The sequence below is a fragment of the Bos mutus genome, chromosome 27 (assembly GCF_027580195.1).
Source record: "Bos mutus isolate GX-2022 chromosome 27, NWIPB_WYAK_1.1, whole genome shotgun sequence".
NCBI classification, from domain to species: Eukaryota; Metazoa; Chordata; class Mammalia; order Artiodactyla; family Bovidae; genus Bos; species Bos mutus.
The window spans coordinates 16,623,383-16,634,551 of record NC_091643.1 but is presented as its reverse complement, the minus strand read 5'-3'; the positions used below and the strand labels follow the sequence as shown (position 1 = coordinate 16,634,551).

Sequence of the window (11,169 nt, the reverse complement as noted above, 5' to 3'; positions counted from 1 at the left end):
TCTGACCAACTGATGATTAATATTTGCACAGGGTCTGAGTTCTGCTACTCTTTTTTTTTTTTTTTGGCTGTGGTCCAATAAAACTTTATTTACAACAATAGGCATAGTTTGCACATTTTGCTATAAAGAATTTACAATAGCTAAAAATTTTGCCCTTATTTCTCCTGCACAGTTCTTTGGAAACCCAGTTTAAAAAAAAAAAAGCTGGAAATGGTTGCCATGGTCATTGGGACTTGAACTTGAAGCTGTGTCCCCAGCTGCTGAAATCGCTCATCAAATGAGTTTGGCTCCTCTTAAGCGTCAACAATACTTGCTGACTCAGAGAAGCATGAATGCAAGACAGCAGTTGAAGTAGGGGCCTTCCTAACCTCTGTCTCTTTCTGAAGGCCAGTTGGTACTGCTTCTGAGTGAGGGCTTTGGAATCATGAAACTCTGTTGAATACGATGATAACACTTAATTCCTGCCAGTTGCCCTCTGGTCAGAAGTATAATTAGAGGTCTGCAGATGGTCTGGCAAGGTTTCTGGAAGCAGTAGAAACCAGCAGCTGAGTGCACAGCTATATGAAATTAAAAACTGTTTCAAGATATGGACCATATGTACACGTACGAATCCATTAGGGAACATGGTTAGCTCTTTGCATTATATGAGTATTAAATGCTATGGGAAATCAGGGACGATCAGAAAGAAACACTGGAAAAGAAAAGAGAGAAACATGAATCAAAATCTTAACCTAGGATGGTTGCTTCTCAGATTTAGTAGGATATACTTTGGTTAAGAAAATATAGAGAAAACAGACTCAAGACTAACAACTCAACGACTGGTCAGGGAGAATGAGTCAAGTAGCAATGCCTCTTTTCTCAAATCCTTAAATGTATTAGGGTCTTGTTTTAAATTAGAGAGAGACCAAATTAGTCTTTTTATGACTATCATTCAAAAGTATTTATTGTAATAGCACATTGAGCACTATGGTTTTCATTTTAGGAGTATTACAGATTTGCATAATATTGTGGGAACAAGGAGTATGAGCCTTACACCCGTAGAAGAAATCAGTGATAAGAAGTTAGCCTAGCAGAGAAATGAATGATCAAAGGGAATCTTTGAAAAGACAGTAAGATATTGAATGCATTCAAGGAAACCTGTTTACCAGCTGTTTGGCTAAAAGTTCATTTTAAAAAAATCAGGGATGTGGCCTATACTATTTGAGACTCTATGTGTCTTCAGGAGACGATCACTAGGATAAAACTGAAAATCTTTCATCAGTTTCCTGAATATTGGGACAATATCGTGTTCAGTTGTAATCCATATGTTTAGCATTTTCAGGGTCAGGTTTCTTCCTGGTTTCACGAGCCATCAGGGACCCTCTTCTTTCAGGTGTGTAAGCAAAGGTGATTCCTTCACAATCAGGGTGCAAGCCGAGCTTTTACACACTTTTAATGGTCTCTGTGCCCAGTCAGAGAAGGACCTCTCTGGTCTGAGTTAGACTGACACTGAGGCAAGTCTGCCATACGCCTGCCTTGTCTGCAATTCGAGGTGATGCTGAGGCTTTCTAGGAAGAATGGATCACACTTTGAGACAGCCCTCTCCCACCGAGTTCAAAAACAAAATAGTAAAAGACATCAGAAGGATCAAGACCGGAACACTGGGAGTGGCAAAGAATCGTTTCCAGGCAAAAGGTATTGTCAGCGAAAGTTTTCCTTTGGCTCAGGTTAGATTTCAAGAGACATTTCTCTAAGTGAAAGTTAATATTAAATTAGAGTTCAGAAGAGTAATCTAAAATTTTTAAATACTGTAATCTGAAGCCATCTCTTTAGGGTAGCAAAACTGAAATCCATATGCTAGCAGATGATCTTTGACTCAAACCATTTTAAAGGACCAACATCACACTTTGTAATATTCCGCTATTATTAACTCTATTCAAAAACACATTTCTCACAGGTTCTTTGCACATTGTTAAATGTGCAAAAAATGGAGAATTTTCAAGGACCTTGGGCCTCTCTGTTCAGTTATATAATACGTGGGTGGGACAGTATAAGGATGACCTGACATTCATGTCACACTAAAGAATAAATCCCTTAGAATTTATTCCCATCTTTTTTCTCAAATTTTGGTACCTGGTTCTTTAATGCAGTGACTGCTGCTAAGTCACGTCAGTCGTATCCCACTCTGTGTGACCCCATAGACGGCAGCCCACCAGGCTCCTGTCCCTGGGATTCTCCAGGCAAGAACACTGGAGTGGGTTGCCATTTCCTTCTCCAGTGCATGAAAGTGAAAAGTGAAAGGGATTTCACTCGGTCGTGTCCGACTCTTCGCGACCCCATGGACTGTAGCCTACCAGGCTCCTCCGTCCATGGGATTTCCCAGGCAAGAGTACTGGAGTGGGGTGCCATTGCCTTCTCCATATGCAGTGACAGCTTCTGTCTATTATCCCAGTTTATAGTTCTAGTCTGCCCCCTATATCCATGTCCAGCATTCACCACAAAGTTGCTGAAGTTATTGTTGAACAAATCATCATTGAATCTAGGAAATTTCTACCCTAAAGCAGCAAATTAAACACTTGGATCATGGAAAACGCAAGAGAGTTCCAGAAAAACATCTATTTCTGCTTTATTGACTATGCCAAAACCTTTAACTGTGTGGATCACAATAAATTGTGGAAAATTCTGAAACAGATGGGAATACCAGAACACCTGATCTGCCTCTTGAGAAATGTGTATGCAGGTCAGGAAGCAACAGTTAGAACTGGACATGGAACAACAGACTGGTTCCAAATAGGAAAAGGAGTTCATCAAGGCTGTATATTGTCACCCTGTTTATTTAACTTATATGCAGAGTACATCATGAGAAACGCTGGACTGGAAGAAGCACAAGCTGGAATCAAGATTGCCAGGAGAAATCTCAATAACCTCAGATATGCAGATGACACCACCCTTATGGCAGAAAGTGAAGAGGAACTCAAAAACCTCTTGATGAAAATGAAAATGGAGAGTGAAAAAGTTGGCTTAAAGCTCAACATTCAGAAAATGAAGATCATGGCATCTGGTCCCACCACTTCATGGGAAATAGATGGGGAAACAGTGGAAACAGTGTCAGACTTTATTTTTCTGGGCTCCAAAATCACTACAGATGATGACCGCAGCCATGAAATTAAAAGACGCTTACTCCTTGGAAGGAAAGTTATGACCAACCTAGATAGCATATTCAAAAGCAGAGACGTTACTTTGCCAACAAAGATTCGTCTAGTCAAGGCTATGGTTTTTCCTGTGGTCATGTATGAATGTGAGAGTCAGACTGTGAAGAAGGGTGAGCGCCGAAGAATTGATGCTTTTGAACTGTGGTGTTGGAGAAGACTCTTGAGAGTGCCTTGGACTGCAAGGAGATCCAACCAGTCCATTCTGAAGGAGATCAGCCCTGGGATTTCTTTGGAAGGAATGATGCTAAAGCTGAAACTCCAGTACTTTGGCCACCTCATGCGAAGAGTTGACTCATTGGAAAAGACTCTGATGCTGGGAGGGATTGGGGGCAGGAGAAGAAGGGGATGACAGAGCATGAGATGGCTGGATGGCATCACTGACTCGATGGACGTGAATCTGGGTGAACTCTGGGAGTTGGTGATGGACAGGGAGGCCTGGCATGCTGCGATTCATGGGGTCGCAAAGAGTTCGACACGACTGAGCGACTGATCTGATCTCTGATGTCTAAGTTATTGGGAAACCAAAAGATGAAAACCCACATGCCTCATTAAAAAAAAAAAAAAAACTTCAGGCAGCAAATATTTTTTACCTTTCAATTCTTTCTTCTTTTTGCTGGAGATAACCGGAGTTTGTTGCTTTATTTCCTTAAGAGTTTCTCAAGCAGCCTTCCTCCTAAGTCCAACACCTGGGGACAATGCAGAGGCGACTGGAGCAGCAGACGGTGAGCGTGGGGGAATCTTGACTCACAGCCATGGTGCTGGTGACAAGCGGGTCGGAGGTGGGCGGGGGGCAAGAGGAGGCAGAAGCAAGGGAGGAGAAGGTGGAACCTGGGTGGAACTGGGAGGAGACATGTGGGTCAGGGGAAACGGCAGGTGCGCCACCTGCGGTGCTGGCGGAACCGCCACGTGCTTCCTGGGCGGGGTCATTGGCGCGGGAGCGGGAGGCGCCTGCGCAGCACTGCCCAGACCCCGCCCCTTGCACGCCTCACTCCAGCCTCCAGGCCAGAAGGCGAGGAAGTCCGGCAGTTCCCGAGGATCTTTGCCTAGCTGACTGTAGACACAGGGCACTCACTGCCACAGAACTCTCAGCCCTTCTCAACCACGTCATAACCCAACATCCTGATCTGAAGACTGATCGTTTGGGCATTGACACCTGTCGCAGCGTGGTGGCCGTGATCGATAGTGTCACGACCAGCAAGCTGGACTTTGAGGAATTCTAGTGCTTATGGAATGACATTCAGAAGTGGCAGGAAATATACAGTTTGACCGTTGGTGGTTTAGGGACCGTGGGCAGCGGGGAACTCCCCAGGGACCTTTGAAGCACCAGGACTCTATTTGAATGAGGCTCTCCACGACAGTATCGTCCGAAGCCACTCAGATAAGGGAGGAAACGTGGATGTTGACAGCTTCATCAGCTCTCTGGTCCGGCTGGTTACGAGCCTTCAGAACTCTTGACAGAGGTGGCACTGGCCAAATCCAAGTGGACATGCAGGAGGGGCTACAGCTGTCCATGGATTCCTGAACGGGAGTCCGAGACCTGCCCTCTCATCGCCTTCCTATGGGAGCTACCTTGGACTCTCCCCGTTTCACGCAGGGCGGATCCTGTCTGCGGACGTACCTTCAGGGGCCTTTCCATTCTCCTAGCCCTTCTTGCCTGGAGAATCCCAGGGACGGGGGAGCCTGGTGGGCTGTCGTCTATGGGGTCACACAGAGTCGGACACGACTGAAGCGACTTAGCAGCAGCCCCCGGCACCCAGCTTCTGGAGTCAACAGCCAGGGCCCAACGTGCTTCAACAGGCCGTGCCCCCAGGGTCACCCCACCCCAGCACACCCCATCTCACACCCACTGCAGCCCGTCTCTTGCACCTGTGCCATGCTCCACGCTTGTGTTGCTTCCACACCGCACCTTCTCTCAGTTCTGGGAAGATCACTTCAGTTCCTACACATCCATTTCATTACCAGCTGGGAGGCCAAATCCAGGCCATCTCAGGCCCACGGGCCTCAGTGCCTTTGTCTGTGCTCTGCTCCCAGCCTGCCAGGCCCAGGAGGAAATATATGCACCCCAGTTGCTGCTGTCTCTAAAAAAAAGGGAAAAAAAAGTTCAAACTTTTCTCATGTAGTCGCTATAAACTCGTATGCATACCTCCAAGCCTTTTTTGAAGAATTCACATACAGCTTAAGATTCTAAGCCTGTTGTTATTTTGAACTATGATTCAGATTTACATAATTAGGTCAAGAAAGTTCAAAAGCCATTTACTCGCTCATTACAAAAATCCATCATCTCCCCCGTCTTTGCCCTCAGGAAATGATGAAGCTGTGTTGAAATTAAACGATCTGTAAACAAAGGAGACCCTGGATCCGATGCTTCCGAAGTATTGGGTCGGCCAAAAATTCATTTGGGTTTTTCAGTAAGATGTTATGGAGAAACCAGAACGAACTTTTTGGCCAAGCCAAAACTATGTACCCAGGGTTTTTGGTTTTTGTTTTGTTCTGTCATATCACCTAAAGAAGGAAGAGAACTTTGAACACTCTTCCTGAAAATAATTAATGATTGATTTGTTGTGCTTGGAATGTGTAATGCATGGAATTCCAGAGACTCTGACTCCCCTTACCACTGAGCAGGAGAAACTGCACATCTTTCTGAAGAAATGATCTCTTCTTGAATATCCTGCTTGTGATCAGGAGAGTGCTGTTTTGGATTTAAAGCCTGCTCTGCAATTCCACCCTAAAGAGAGACTCTATTTTAACAAACAAGCAAAGATACAGACTAAGAAAAAACTCTCTTATCCAGTGTATGTTTGCAGAAACCCACATGGCTTCCTTTGCAGGAGTAGCCTTTGGCAATCATTCTCATTCTGCCTCTGATGTTCATTAGACTGGATAACCTTGGATGAGTCAATAGCCTGTAAAATAACCCCCAAAAGTAGTTTGCAAGATTTTATAAATTCAAACACGTCAGACATTTAGCATCATGTCTGGAATAGCGAAGCTCTTCGTTAAATACCAGTTTTCTTACTCTTCTCTTTTCTCCATATGTAGCATTTAAAACTTGCTGTGTATACCACTTGGAATTTCATGTAAGCTTGGGGAAAATACTCTTTAATATGTGTGCTTTAGGAGCACTGTGAAAGAACTTACCCCAGTTACACACCCCATTTACGTGGTGAACAAAAGCATATAACACTGTGAGAAAAATCAGGGCCAAACCCCTTTTGCAGGTCTTGAGACTAGTTAAATATTCCCCACACTAAAACGTGCACGGTGGCCTGCTCCGCCTGATCAAAGTGATGGGAGGTTAAAACCAGAGTACAGAGCACTTTAAGAATCTTGGGCAGTATCAGGCATCAAAAGAAAATTATTATCTGTTTGACCTTCCTTCTAATAACCTACTTAAAAATGAAAGTATATTTGGATGAATTCCAGCTGAAAGAAACCCCCCTCTGAAAAGAGGATTCTGCCAGCTTTTCTAAGTCTGTTGTACATATACTCCATGGGATACTGTGCCATATGCTTGGCATGAAAGATTGAAGTGAATAATGGGAAAAAGAAAAAGGTTTCTTCGAGTTAAAAAAATTTTTCTCTGAGCAAAAAGAAAAGTGATCATGAACTTTTGATGTTGTAATCATTCTGACCAAAGGATGACATGTTTAAAGGGTTATGTTAGGACCAACATAGATGTGTCTTTGTTTTGAGTCAGGGTTTAACATATAAACGACTTCCAAAGACAACCCCTGGACTTCCCTGGTGATCCAGTGGTAAAGAATCTGCCTGCGATGCAGGAGACCCAGATTCGATCCTTGGGTTGTGAAGTTTCCCTGGAGAAGAGCATGGCCACCCATTCCAGTATTCTTGCCTGGAGAGTTCCATGGACAGGGGAGTCTGGAGAGCTACAGTCCATGGGATCACAAAGAGTCAGACACAATTCAGTGACTAAGCAACAATACTTTACTCACAGACTAAAGCACTTCAACTGATATAATAATTCTTGTCAAAGGTTTAAAAAGTACTCCAGTCAAGGCTGTTAAGCTTGGGGGGAAGAAAAAAAGAGAGAGCTAGAGAAAGGGACTCCTCATGTGGTATAACTGAAAATCCATGGAAACAGACACCTCCTACCTCTTTACCTTCATCTAAATTTCCCCCTGTACAGGCTTGATGATGTAAATTCATTCCAGATACAAACTTGGACTTCCTGTTATGTGTGGAGTTGTCAGAGAAATATTTGGGACATGCTCATGTTAAAAATGTATTCATCATTTATCTGAAATCCAAGTTTCCCTGAACATCCTGTGTTTATTTGCTACTTTGGCAACCTGACTACATGTCATGCCTGTGGTAAGCTCTGGGTTTAAAACACCATTACTTATTTCAAGGAACTCATCTCCTTCAAAGACTCTCAGTGACTCTACTGTGCTCAATGGGTAGAAACCCACCGCACGAGAAGCTCTTTGATTCAGCTCCATATTCTACAGACCAGGAAGCTGGAGCCTTAAGAGGTCACCTGATTGACCCAAAGGCACAAAGTTGCTCCGAGGCAAGGGTGGTAGTGGGTCTCACATTTCGAGATTCTTTCCAGGGTACCTCTGTCCATTGGCCTCTTCACTCCTGCTCCTGAATGCTCTTTGTGTTAGGATAAAACGGGAGACTGACATTGACTTGGTGGAGAGAGGGAGGCTTATAATAGAAATAATCTGATTTCTTTTGATGAAAAAGATAACTGCATTTTAGTCATTCTTTTACACAGAAGAGTGTGTAAGAAAGAGTTGAGTGGGACAGAGCATACATTCGGTTATACGTGTTCTTGTTAAATGAATCACTTTAACTTATAGTCTCACCTTATGTAGATGAGAACATTATCCCATGATAAGAATATCTCTCATTGAAAGAGTAAAAGTATACCCTTGAGACTTCAGCCTCCAGGGGAGTGGATTCTACCTGCCCGGGCATGTTATATTGAATTGAGGTCACAGTTATGCAAATAACATTCCAAACATTTTTCTCCCACTGACCTAAGGGGGCAGTTCAAGCTCCCACCTCTCCCATTGGTTAGGAACTCTGACTCCTGGACTTGGAGAACTCTCCAGCCCTAGAATGAAGTTGATGTTGTTCACGTGCCTTCTGTGATGGCCCCAGTCCTCTCCCACCTTCCCTCACCCTTGCCCTTAGTCAGCATGACAACACTTGACTAAGAATATTCTACTTGAACTTTGGTTGATTTCAGAAGAGTGGTATGACTTAAATGTTGACCATTTACTGATTAACTGTGAAGACAGAATTCCTCAAAACCGTGAAATAAAGTTTGAAGCCAAAAATTTGACCCAGGAAAACTGTAAACATATTTTCTTAGGATCCTTGACATTTATGAACTTTTCTGTGGGATTGCAGCTCTAGATAATGAATTGCTATGCACTACATCTTTGGGATATTTCTTCTCCTTCTTTTTCTTCTTTCCTCAGACCTCCGGGCCATTAGAAATTGGTCTTTTCTTTATCAAGCATGTCCATATATATAAATTATGGAATTGTTGATCACAGGTCTGTTATTTCATAGTTGTAAGAAGATCCCTAATAGGCATCATCACAAACATATGATAATAAGAACATTCCCAGGTGGCCATAGTGGTAAAGAACCTGCCTGCCGATGCAGGAGACTTAAGAGATTCAGGTTTGATCCCTGGGTCGGGAGGATCCCCTGGAAGAGGGCATGGTAACCCACTCCAGTATTCCTGCCTGGAGAATCCCACAGACAGAGGAGCCTGGCGGGCTACAGTCCATGGGGTTGCAAAGAGATGGACATGACTGAAATGACTTAGCATGCACATAAGAACATTCGGAGTAGAACTGAGCACAAGTTAGGAGCTGTGCTTACAGTTGATGGTAGTTCCTTCTTTCTAAAGAAATTCCAGAGAGATTGACATAGGGCTTCCCAGGTGGCTCAGTGGTAAAGAAGGCACCTGCCAATGCAGGAGACAAGGTTTCATCCCTGGCCCGGGAAGAGCCCACAAGGCGTGGAGCAACTAATCCTGTGTGCCACAACTATTGAGCCTGTGCTCTAAAGCCCGGGAGCTGCAACTGCTGAACCCATGTGCTGCAGCTACATGTGCCTGGAGTCCATGGTCCACAAGAGACGCCTTCATACCGCAACTAGAGAGGCGCCCCTACTCATCACAACTAGAGAAAAGCCCTCACAGCTACAGAGACCTAGCGCAGCCACAAAAATAACTAAATAAATAAGCAAATATTTTTTTAAAAGAGAGAGAAACTTGCTATATTCTTTAAAATACTATGAGAGTCAGTGCAGGTATCCCCTGATTTTCAAAAGTTCACTCTAAGCCACTCTGCTTTCACAGAAGACCTGCATGAGTACTTATTTTCTCTAATGGAAAGAAGTCTCAAGGAGATTTTTGCTTTGACCATAAAAGGCAAAAAGCAAAACAAGTGTTCAGTGTTTGTTTTGCATTGTAGAGGCAGAGGGGCGCCTGGAACAAGGAGGGTGGTCCTACCAAGCTTCTTCCCCAAAACCACGCTCAGCACCCAGCCGCCGTGGCCTTGAACTCTGTCTTTGAGCATCTGTGCTTTATCTCTATGTATTTTGTGCTTCCGTTAGCAAGACATGTCCTAAGATAATTGCTTCTTTGCTTTACACCGCTGTGGCTTGTGAAAGGTTCCATTGAAACACTCTACTTTCTGATAGCAAGGGAAACCTGTAAAGGTGTACTGGAGGAAGTAGAGCTGCATAGAGGGGGTAAATGAGATTATAGGAAAGCAGAAGAATAAACCAGAGGTTTATCCCCTGGCAGTCCACTGCTTAAGACTCCAGGCTGCCAGTGCAGGGGGCCGGGAACTAATATCCCACATGCTGTGTGAGATGCTGCCAAAAGATAAAACAACACAAAAATAAAAACAGAAAAGCCAGCGTTTGTTTAGGGTGAGTTAATGCTACTATCAGCGTCCCCATCAAAGAGGGCCTAGCCTTACATTCAGTTACTTCCTATCATAACATTTAATATGAATTAAAATAATTAAAAACTATCATCATAACATTTGTTATTATTACTACCTAAAATTCCATCCATCTGAGTGTCCCATTGCCAAAAGGAACCTCAGAATAAGCAGCCTTCACTGAGTTAAACCTAAAATTATTTCCGCATTGTCATCCTACCCACTTCCTTTTAAAGCCAAGTTTAATCTTGTTGTTGATATACTTATCTAAACCCTTTTTTAGAATTCATTTATCTCACAAAGGCAATTCAATTGAGAATGAAAAATATGTTTAGTTTTTTTGATAGAATTTCTCACTGACTTTCTGTTTCTGAGAGTATATCCATTCTATTTGCTATAATGTAATTATTTTCCTTATAGAGGTAATTACTTTGAAGTGGAGCTAAACAACAGTGTCCCTAGATAGCGTGTATTACTGCTACCTTTAGCTGACATTCGAAACAATGGGTACAAGCAGCTTTCTCAAAGATGATGCTATTAGTATCACTAACTTCCCATTTACTAATAACTTTAACTAATTAGTATTTAACTGGTGAATAAATGCCTCATTAAACCAATTCTGATAGGTTCATAATGCCATCTAGTGGTCAACCTTCAAAATACCATCCCATGGGCCATTTTCTTTCTACCCATCAAAATAAAGCCTTTATTCTTGAAGATGTAGCTCCAGATACAAACCAAGAACTATTGGTTGGTACCCGGGACTCTCAGACAAGGCCATGATGGCATTTCTAACATCGAAGCAGTCTTGGTGAAAATTAATTATCATGCTGTGTGCCTTGGGTTCCTCATCCATTTGGGGGATAGAGCCAATGCCACTTGGAAAAAGGGGAGTTGCACGAAGTGGTGATTCAATGCCCTAGTTCACTCTCAATAGTGCTGTGCTACATAGCTCATGCTTCCCAGCTGGGGAATCTAAGTATAAGCACTCAGTTCTCTTCAATAGCTTAGATAATAAATGATATTTATGCAACCTTTTT

General features: G+C 43.2%; 1 pseudogene; it reads left to right on the top strand.

Moving 5' to 3' along the window:
- Positions 1-4,041: 4,041 nt before the first annotated feature.
- LOC102276639 (calpain small subunit 1 pseudogene) lies at positions 4,042-4,713 on the top strand (annotated as a pseudogene).
- Positions 4,714-11,169: the final 6,456 nt, after the last annotated feature.